Source organism: Phocoena phocoena, chromosome 2 (assembly GCF_963924675.1).
Source record: "Phocoena phocoena chromosome 2, mPhoPho1.1, whole genome shotgun sequence".
In the NCBI taxonomy this organism is placed as follows: Eukaryota; Metazoa; Chordata; class Mammalia; order Artiodactyla; family Phocoenidae; genus Phocoena; species Phocoena phocoena.
The window spans coordinates 25,831,951-25,842,003 of record NC_089220.1 but is presented as its reverse complement, the minus strand read 5'-3'; the positions used below and the strand labels follow the sequence as shown (position 1 = coordinate 25,842,003).

At 51.4% G+C, this 10,053-nt stretch overlaps 1 pseudogene; it reads right to left on the bottom strand.

The window, feature by feature from the left end:
* Positions 1 to 8,794: 8,794 nt before the first annotated feature.
* On the bottom strand, positions 8,795 to 9,367 carry LOC136118348 (ubiquitin-conjugating enzyme E2 S pseudogene; annotated as a pseudogene).
* Positions 9,368 to 10,053: the final 686 nt, after the last annotated feature.

Sequence of the window (10,053 nt, the reverse complement as noted above, 5' to 3'; positions counted from 1 at the left end):
TCCTAAAACCAAGACACTTAGACCAGAGAGGTTAAATAACGTGCCAGTAGTTGCACAGCCAGAAAGTGGTAGAGTCAGGATTCCAACCAGGCAGTCCTGCTTCAAAGCCCAGCTTCTCCACCCACAAACTATGCCATCTCCTCCTGGCTTCAACCTGTCCTCCTCTGGTTTTAAATTCTGTTTCCACCATAATCTCACGAGATCTGCCCTTATGCCCAGGCAATGGGGTCCCTGTCCCCCTACAGTCACTATTCTCCGGCTGTGCTCCTCCCCATGGGACAAGGAGTCTGGAGCCAAGCCTGTGTCCCTTTGTAGACCATATTCTGCATTATTCCCCGTCCACTTGGCCCTAAATGGATTCCAGCATCTATGTGGGCCTCTTTCCTGGGTCCACCCTTAGGAGGTGGGTCAAGCTTCCAACGTGCTCACCCCATGCCTGATGGATGGTCAAGAGTCAGCTGTGTGGCACAGGGCCAGAGCTTGGGGTGTCCTTGGGGAGGAGAAGTGGGAGAGCCCTGTACGCTCTCGTTGCAGCCACACAGGTGAGGAGCGGGCGGGCTCTCAGGCTTTGCCCTCCAGTTGTGTGCTGCCTATAGTTTCCAACTCCACGCTTTGGTCTTAAGTTCCTGGTTGAGAAGCACTTTGACTTAAACTCCTCTCAACCCCCCGGGGCCTAAGCAGGGTGCTGTACTCTCTTTAAGTGCATTGGGCAAACATGAAGCCAAGGAGTCTTGTTGATTTAGCCCCAGTTTCAATCCTGGTTACTAACAGGGTGGGAGACAAGGGGATCCCCAACTGGCCACAGGCCGCCAGTCCCAGCAGATGGGCCAACGGGCAGAGACCCCCTTCAGCCCTCCCGGGCCCTGCCCAGACGGGAGGAGAGGCAGACGAGGGTGCAGCTTGTCAGGATGTGTGAACAATAATGCAGTGTGGGCATGGGGGTACTGCTCAGAAAGATTATCTCACAGTTCAAACTCGCTAATGAAAGAAAGAAATTAACCAAGCTCATTTTTCAGGGAATTCTTGTGTAAACTGGAAATTTTCCAGTCTCTGAGCCTTGTGTCAGGCCCTCCCATAAATCACAGCAAGTAGGCTGTCGGCTTGGCAGAGGGGGAAGGGGCGAGGGGGAGAGCAGTGGAGCAGAAGGGAAGCCAGAGGCTGCCAGGGCAGCCGCGCTGGAAGGACCGTGCTCTCCTGGCACCTCCTCTCTCCACGAAGCGCTGGGAAAAGAAAAAGGAAAAGAAAGAGCGGCACCAACCACAGGGTTTCTGCCAACTCGTCTGCAAACACTCCTAGGTCCCCACACCTCTAACCTGGGAGAGACCCCAAAACAGGTCATTTTTTAATTGAATACGATATTAATTACTGCGTGCACCATTAACAGTTTGTGGGATTTGACTAATTAATGTAATAGTTTTTGAGTCACGCTCATTAAATATGAAAATTACGCTGGTGAAAGGTATTGGTTTCATTATCAATCTTGTATGGACAGGATGGGGGCAGGGACCGGCAGAGGGGATTGGACCCCTGCCTGCCTCTTCTGGCTGTGAAGAGCTGTATTGTGGTTCCACGATTGAGGGGAGCCTGCAAGGGGGCCTAGTGGAGGAGGGAGGAAAATTGAGCCTGAGGGAAAGTTGGGAGCAAAGTCTCATCAGGCCTGACCCCTGATGAGGTAGTGACCACACAGGGCTCTGAAAACCAGATCCCTGCATTTCTTTCCAGCCCAGACTTGTCCAGGTGAAAACCCTCTCTTAGATTCATTCACTCATTGAGGTACGGTGTGGTGGACACTGGTGGCTCACTGTCTAATACAACATCCATCCCAACCCCCGCTCTCCTAGCCTTCCTCCATCTCAGGCTAAAAAAGGGAATACTTAGATTCAGAGCCTCCTTTACACCTGAGGATGGTCATGTGACACCATGTGGCCAATAAGATTTAAGGGGGGAGCAAGATTGAAAGGACGGTTCTGGTGTCCCTGTTCCTTGTCTTCTGTTTTTTGAACATGAGGGGAAAGCCAAGAGACGTGTAGAGATGCTGGTCCTGATGCTGTTGAGCCCGTGAAGCATCCCCAGAATCATCTACTCTCAGACGCTTTGTTCTGGGAGAAAAAAATAACCCTCTGTTTATTGAAAACACCGATAATCGTTTTTTCTGTTATTTGCATCTAAAAGTGTTCCTAATAGATACACATGATACAGGCACTAGGCTGGGTGCTGCGAGAAATTCAAACAAGCTTACAGTTTAGTCACCATGAAGAGCAGAAGGATAAAAAAATTTTAAAATACCTGCCATTCGAGGCAGCCAAGGCCAAGTGCCAGTTGAGTGGCCTCCAAGTGTTGTTCTTCATCTGGGGAGCCCCACTGAGCCTTACGATTACTTACAGCTGGGGCACATCCTGACCCTCCAGTGCCCTGGTTCTCAAACATTTAGATCATCACCTGTAGATACAGCAGCCCGAGGTTTTCAAAGGAAGATGGGTCGGATTGTCCGGGAAACCTCTATGTATGGTCAGGACAGGAGGTGACTTGGGCTTTGAAGGATGGATGGGATTTCCAAAAGCAGAAGTGGGAGAGGGGAAGAGAGGGCTGCCTCCCATGGTGGGTGAGGAAGAGACAGCAAGCAAGGCCCAGAGGTGGGAAGACGAAAGTCCATCTCAAGGGATGAAAAGTAGCCCCAATAGGTTACAATGGAAGGAAGAGAGTGTGGGATCCCCGCCCTCTGCCCTGCTGCAGGGACCAGCAAGGACCTGGAAAAAACTTGATAATGACTGTGCTCATTTCCTATTATTGCTACAAAAAACTTCCACAAGCTTAGTGGCTTAAAACAACACATGTTGGTCATCTCACTGTTCTGGAGGTCAGAAGACCCAAAGGGGCCTTATCAGGCTAAAATCAAGATGCCAGCAAGGCCATGTTCTAGAGGAGAACGCGTTTTCTTGACCTTTCCAGCTTCTAGAGGCTGCTGGCATTCCTCGGCACGTTCCTTAGAAGAGCTCACGGCCCCTCCCATCTTCAAAGCCAGCAATAACCAGTCCAGTCTTTATCACAGGGAATCACTCTGACACTCACTCTTCTGCTTCTCTCTTCCGTAATTTAAGGAACTGTATGATCACTGTGATGGTTAATTTTATGTGTCAGCTTGGCCAGCCCATTTCTTTGGTCAAACACCAGTGCAGACATTGCTGTGAAAATATTTTTTGGATGTGATTAACATTTAAATCAACAGACTTTGAGTGGAGCAAATTACTCTCCATAATGTGGGTGGGCCTCATCCAATCAGTTGAAGACCTTAAAAGCAAAGATGGAGGGCTTCCCTGGTGGCGCAGTGGTTGGGAGTCCGCCTGCTGATGCAGGGTATGTGGGTTCGTGCCCCGGTCCGGGAAGATCCCACATGCCGTGGAGCGGCTGGGCGCATGAGCCATGGCCGTTGGGCCTGCGTGTCTGGAGCCTGTGCTCCGCAACAGGAGAGGCCACAGCAGTGGGAGGCCCACGTACCGCAAAAAAAAAAAAAACCCTGCCTGGGTTTCCATCCTGCAGATTTCTGACTCAAGACCGCAACATCCACTCTTCCCTGAATCTCCAGCACTGCTGGCCTGCTCTTACATTTCAAACTTGCCTGCCCTCACCACCCTGTGAGCCAATTCCATATATATATATTTCGTATACAGTTCTGTTTCTCTGAAGAATCCTGACTGATACGATTACACTGGGTCCACCCAGATAATCCAGGATAATCTCCCTATTTTATTAATTTTATATTTTTAAATTTTGGCCACGCCTCACAGTTCAGCATGTGGGATCTTAATTCCCTAACCAAGGATCAAATCTGCGCCCCCTGCCGTGGAAGCTCGGCGTCTTGACCACTGGACCATAATCTCCCTATTTTAAAGTCAACTAATTAGCAACCTTAACTCCATCTGCTACCTTTACTCCTTGTTGCCATATAACCTACCATTTTCACAGGTTCTGGGAATGAAGACATGAACATTTCTGGGGGGCAGGGGGAAGAATTTATTCTGCCTATAGTCAAAATAAATAAATAGAGCTTTATTTTCCTCCCATAATAATATGTCTGGAAGTGGAAGTTGAGGCTTGGGGGCATTGCTCTATGACTCAGGCTCTTTATAGCCTTCCATATGTTGGCTTTGGTTCTTAAGCTCCCCACCTCATGCTCACAAAACAGCTGCCTCGGCCCCCAACATTATATCCTCATACCACTATGCCAAGCAGGAAGGAAGAGAATAGGCAGAAAGGCCTTCCCCTTTCATCCAAGGCAACAAACCTTTCCTGTAGCTTTCCACAAACTCCTTTTTGCATGTACTGATGGGACCCGAGTTACATGGCCATTTCTAACTGCAAAAGACACTGGGAAAGTATGTGACTTTGTATCCTGTATGGAGAGAGGCAGGTGAAACAGAGGGGGCTTTGAAATGGCTTTGGGTATCCGTGCTGTGATGTCTGCCACACAAGTTCGCACACAGCTTTGCATAGCAGACCTGGGACTGGGCGGGGTGCTGCAGGGGGCTCGTGGCCACTACTCTTCTTCACGATCCTGTCCTAACAAGCAGATTGTCTGCACAAATCAGGGGAGCCTCGTGGTAGGAGTGTGGCTCTCACTGCTGTGTGAACTCGGTCACTTCTGCATCAGTGAAGTGGAGCTGCTCTGAGGATGAATGAGACAAGCTGTGTAGATTTGTTACGTAGCAGAGCAAGTTACTTTTACCCAGAAATCACAGCCTGCGGGGGCCAGAGGAGATGCAGGGGGAAGACAGGAGACCCGACCCTGGAGCCCCAGCCCACTCGTCACAGAATGTGCAGCCCTCCATTTCCAAAATGCTGTCTCCACCCCTTGCAAGTTCTTTATTGGTACTATCGATTATTCTTGTTCATTAATTAGTGTTTGCTGAGTGAAGGAGAGAGACCCATTGGGCCAAAACCTCTTTCAAGCTGCCGGGGGACCCAGAGCAGGGCAGGAGAGATTTCATCAGGAACAGGAAGGCAAAGGCCCTCAGAGGAAAATCAAAGTCCCCTTCACCCCAGGCTCTCTCCTCCCAAGTACCGTGAAGGGAGCTGGGGACCCCGGGCCTGCTGGTGACAGTGACTAACTGTGGGGCAAGCCCAGGGGAGGGGCCAAGCCAGCTCCATTACGTTTATGGCCCTGGCTTGGCGGGCAGGCTTCCCGGTGAGTTCAGGGGGTGGCTGTGTGCCAGGTGGGGGGCTGGGGGAAGCAGCACCCATGAGGTTGGGTGGGGAGTGCGGGGAGGGAAGGAGGGAGGAGCACAGCGTGTTATAAAACACTAAACCCTGCTTGAAAGGTTGTTTCTTTTATTTTAAAGAAAGAATTAAGGGATGTTGCTTGAGAAAAACAGAGAGGGGGAACTGAAAAAGAGGCGAAGACAGAACAAGAGACAGAAAGACAAGGAAGGACAGGAGGGAACAGGAGAGGGGACCAGGAATTAACGAGGCTGGGCATCAGATACGGGCGGGAGGTGGGGGGCTGCTCCTCAGAGGTGGGGAAACTTGCTCGGGTCTCAAAGAATGGCTTTGAATTTGGCCTCTCTGACCCCAAAGGCCAAGCCTTTCACCAGGCCACAGGCTGTGGAGGTAGAGGTGGAGAGGGAGGCTCTGGGGACGAAGGGGCCCAGGACGAAGGGGCCCAGGGACGAAGGGGCCCAGGGACGAAGGGGCCCAGGTGGGGGAGGAGCTTGGTAGCCCCACAGTGGCCCTCAGGATCACCCTGATCAAATGCCCTCGGCGTGTTGTCTATGATCTGTGGTGACAGCTGCCGTCCCTGGTGGAACTGGGCTGTCTCCCCTGCGTCCTTGAGGTATGGCATTGCCTGGAGGTTAAGGGCTGTGACTCTAGAGCCGGATGGCTTGGATCCAAATCCTGGCTCTGCCATTTGAGAAAACTACTTAAATCCTTATGCCTCAGTTTCCTCTTATGGAAAATAAGGGTAATAATAGTTTCCATCTAATAGGGTTGTTATGGGTGTTCAGTGATGTATGTAGTGTGCTCAGAGCCAGCATCAAATAAGTACTCAACAAGTTTAGCTGTCGTTAGATACTTCTTTACTAACAAAATCCTTATGTTGTTGAGGATGGCAATGTGCCCAGCTAAAAAACTACATTTCCCAGCTTCCCTCACAGTTAGGCTACCCCATGAGATGTTAGAGGAGGTCATTGTGCGGGTCTTCCAGGAAACCTCTTTAAAAGGGACTGACTCTTCTGGCAAGCTCATCCTTTCCCCCCTTCTTCATGCCAGGAAGGTGGGTATGATGACCTGAGCTGCAGCAGCCATTCTGCAACCCTGAGGTCCCCTTGAGATAGAAGCCATGCAGTAAGGGTGGTAGAGCAGAAAGGTAAAGGAGCCAGAGACACTGACCACATCGAGGGACTGGACCTCCTGTCTCCATAAGCCCTTTGCCTGAGAGAAAAACAAACCCTTAACTTGTTTAAACTACTGTAGCTTCAGGTTTCTGTTAACTGCTGCCCCAAAAATCCAAGCTGATACAGATTGAAAAGTTAAATAGATTCTAGAAGAGTTAGAGAAATTTAAACTGATAAATCCAAAATGGGTGATTTGTGGAAAGTGGGTGTGGTTGGGGACATGTCTGGGAGGTTTCAAATAACCTCAGAGGTCCCATGACCTGTCCCTTGGACTAGAGTATCTGTGAGTCCAAGTCAGGGAGTGATTGTCTTATTATTGTCTTCACCAAAGCAATGAGAAAAAAGGTTTTCTAGAAACCAGTGCAGAGCACAAGCTCCTAGACATCAACATCCCATTGTCAGGAAGGGAGGGACGCCCCCAGAAGACCACCAGAAACAGGACTGTTCAGCAACCTGCGGTCATAGGGGCAGCTACTGATGTTACCTGTCTGCACGGCTCACTTCATGCTTCTGAGGATGACACACACTCTAAGCCTTAGAAAGTCTCAAAAGGCCCCTGTTGTGTTGGGATGGGGTGAAGGAGGGCCCTAGGATAATTCTCATCTCTAAACCTCTGCAGTTCTCCTATGGGTCCCTGTCCAGTGGGCGTTCCATGCCTGGAATGTCTCATGATCCTTGGGACACAGTGTGTACCACGTTGCTGGTGCAGCCCCAGGTGAGATCGGGGGTTCTCAGCTCCTCGGGTCCTGGTCCTCGGGTTGGATGGTGGCCACTTCTTGCAGGAAATAAGGAAGTGCTATATCTTCCCAGGGGAGTAGGGGTGGGCTGCTCCCTGCACCACTTCCCCAATCTCAGCTCTTTGAAATGAATGAGAAGAGAAGGCCAAGGGGCCAGGAGAGGCCCCAAACAGGTGTTCCCCGCTCAGACACCTGCGAGGGTGGGCTGAGGAGAAGCTGCATGCGTTGATGTGTTTGTTTGAAAAAAGGACACCAGATTAGAAAGACGGTAGCACTGAGGTGCCCCATCGGGGCCTGAGGCCGAGGGGCAAGGAGAGGCCAGCACTGGGTGGAGGGCAGCAGTGAAGACCTCCGGAAGCCGGTGAGGGAGGCTCAGGGCACCCTGTGAGTGTACGCGAAGACTTTGTGGGTCCTGGGCTTCCACGTGCGTTCTGCAGGTCTCTATACATGAGCGTGCTTTCCCATCAGTGAACTTCTTAGTTGACATGGAGTGAAGCGTGTTTGCAAATGTGGGGAAAGTATCTGATTCTCTCGTGGAATCTTGGCTGAGAAGTGGGGTGGAGCCCCAGGGCTAAGGGAGGAGGGCGAGCCCCACCCCATGGAACCGGGAGCCTCCCACACTAGGGCAAAACAGAGACGGTTCATCTCCGCAGAGAACACCAAGTAGAGATCAAAACCAAGTAGGCTCAGGATGGAGCTATAGGCCAAACTTCCTCGGAGGTATGGGATTTCGGGGGTGGCGGAGTCAATGCCTGGAAGAGCCCCCTGAAGCTACTTTCACACAGGAGAGCATTCTGAGAACTACAGTATCAGGGTGGCTAGAGCCACATCCAGCCCACTCAGGGTTTGTCTCCTCACCAAGAAAGTCTTCCCGGGTCTCTCATTCATTCGTTTAGCCATTCACTTATTCTGTCCACAATTCCTTTGTGGGGCCGTGCACATAATAAATAGTTCGCTCTAAGTCATGTCTCTAGATTCCTCTGGTGCTCAATTCTAAATTCACCGCCTCCCTTCTTTTGCTGGGGGTCTCTGATCCAGCTTGCTCTGCTACTTGTCGACCTGCATCCCGGAGGCGCAAGGGCAGCACGGAGCTAGCTAGAGTCAGCCCCTTTGCCTTGCTTCAAAGTCATGGATGCCACCCAGTCCTGGCTACTAAAGTATCATTGCACAAGAGGTCCATTTCTGCCATTTTGGCTCAGGGTCCCAGAATTTCTGCTACACTATTAGGATCTCCTCAAGGGTCTGAAGTTGACCCAAAGTTGTTGAGAGCCTTCATTCATCTAACACCTACTTTTTAAGTGCTTCCTGAATACCAAGTACTTCACCAGGCATACCTCGGGGACACTGGGGGTTCAGTTCCGGACCACCACGATAAAGCAAACATAGCAATAAAGTGAGTCAGATGGCTTTTTCGGTATCCCGGTGCATATAAAAGTTATGTCTACACTATACTGTAGTTCTAGTAAGCGTGCAATAGCATTATGTCTAAAAAACTATGTGCATACCTTAATTTTATTTTTTTTGCTGCTTTTCCAACTTTATTTAGAAAAACAAATCCAGGTCCCAGTGCCCCAGTGCCCTCCTCCAGCCCAGCCATAATTTAAATAACTTAGAGACAGAGGTGGGGTCAGGTGGGGAGTGGGTGGGAGAGGGAGGGAGGAGAGCCCACTACAGCCGCTGCAGCGCCCGCTTCTTGTCCATCTTTTTCTTGCCTGCCAGCTTCTTATCATGCTCACCAGGGTGCTTCTTGGCCATGGGCCCCTCCCGGGTGCCCAGGAGCCATGGCGTCGGCGGTGGAGGCTGCAGCCCCGCTGGCCGGGGCCCGCCGGCCCCGGCCCTCCCTCCGGGCCCGCCTGCGAGTCGCCCGCCTCCTCCTTGAGGGCAGACGCGGGGTTAGGGTGGATCAGCAGGCACCTGATGGTCAGCAGCACGTGTCAGATGCCCGGCTCAGCTGTTCCGCCCGTCTTGAGCACGTTGACGCAGATCTCACCGTTGGCGCCCACATTTGGGTGGAAGACCTTGGTCAGGAAGTAGCCCTTGTGTGGGGAGGCAGGGAAGTCCTTCCCCAGCAGGAGTTTCATGCGGAATAGGTCTGCGGGCGTATGGGGTCCCCTCAGGGCCCTCGATGGTGACCTGCAGGTCAGTGAGGCCCTCCTCGTTGGGAAAGACCTTGATGGCATCAGGTGGCTCAGCTGTCAGTGTCGTTGCCTCCTTGTACACCAGCCGGATGATGTGGGCGGGGCAGGTTCACGACTGCTGACGGCCAGGGGCGGGTCCCACTGGCCCCCTTTCTGCGCCCTCCGGCCGCCGGTCGGGGTGGGGGCGGGGGGTGCGCCCAACCGCTGCCGCTGTGGCCCTAGCGGGGCCCCGGTGGCCCTGCTCTGCTCCCCGCTCCCTCCGAGGCCCGCAGTGACCCTTGCTGTCTGCAGCTCCTCCCACCACCTGCCCACTGGCGCCCGGCCCGCACTAAGGTACATACCTTAATTTAAAAATACTTTATTGCTAAAATATGCTAGCCATCCTCCGAGCCTTCAGCAAGTCGTAATTTTTTTTGCAGTAGTAACATCAGTGATCACTGATCCCAGATATAATATAATAATGATGAAACAGTTTGAAATATTGTGATAATCACCAAAATGTGACACAAAGACATGAAGTGAGCAAATACTGTTGGAAAAAAATGGTGCCTATAGAGTTGTTCAATACAGGGTTGCCACAAACCTTCAATTTGTTTAAAAAACAAAAACCACAGTACCTGCATACAAAGCGCAATAAAGCGGGGCATGCCTGTACATGTAGCTTTTCCTGCTGGGACTTAAGCACCAGAAAATCCACAAGAGTGGCTGTGTTTCTGAGATACACACATGGGCAAGGTCTTCAAAATAAAAACAGAACCATGGCACCAAGGTCAGGCTAGGTTTGAATTT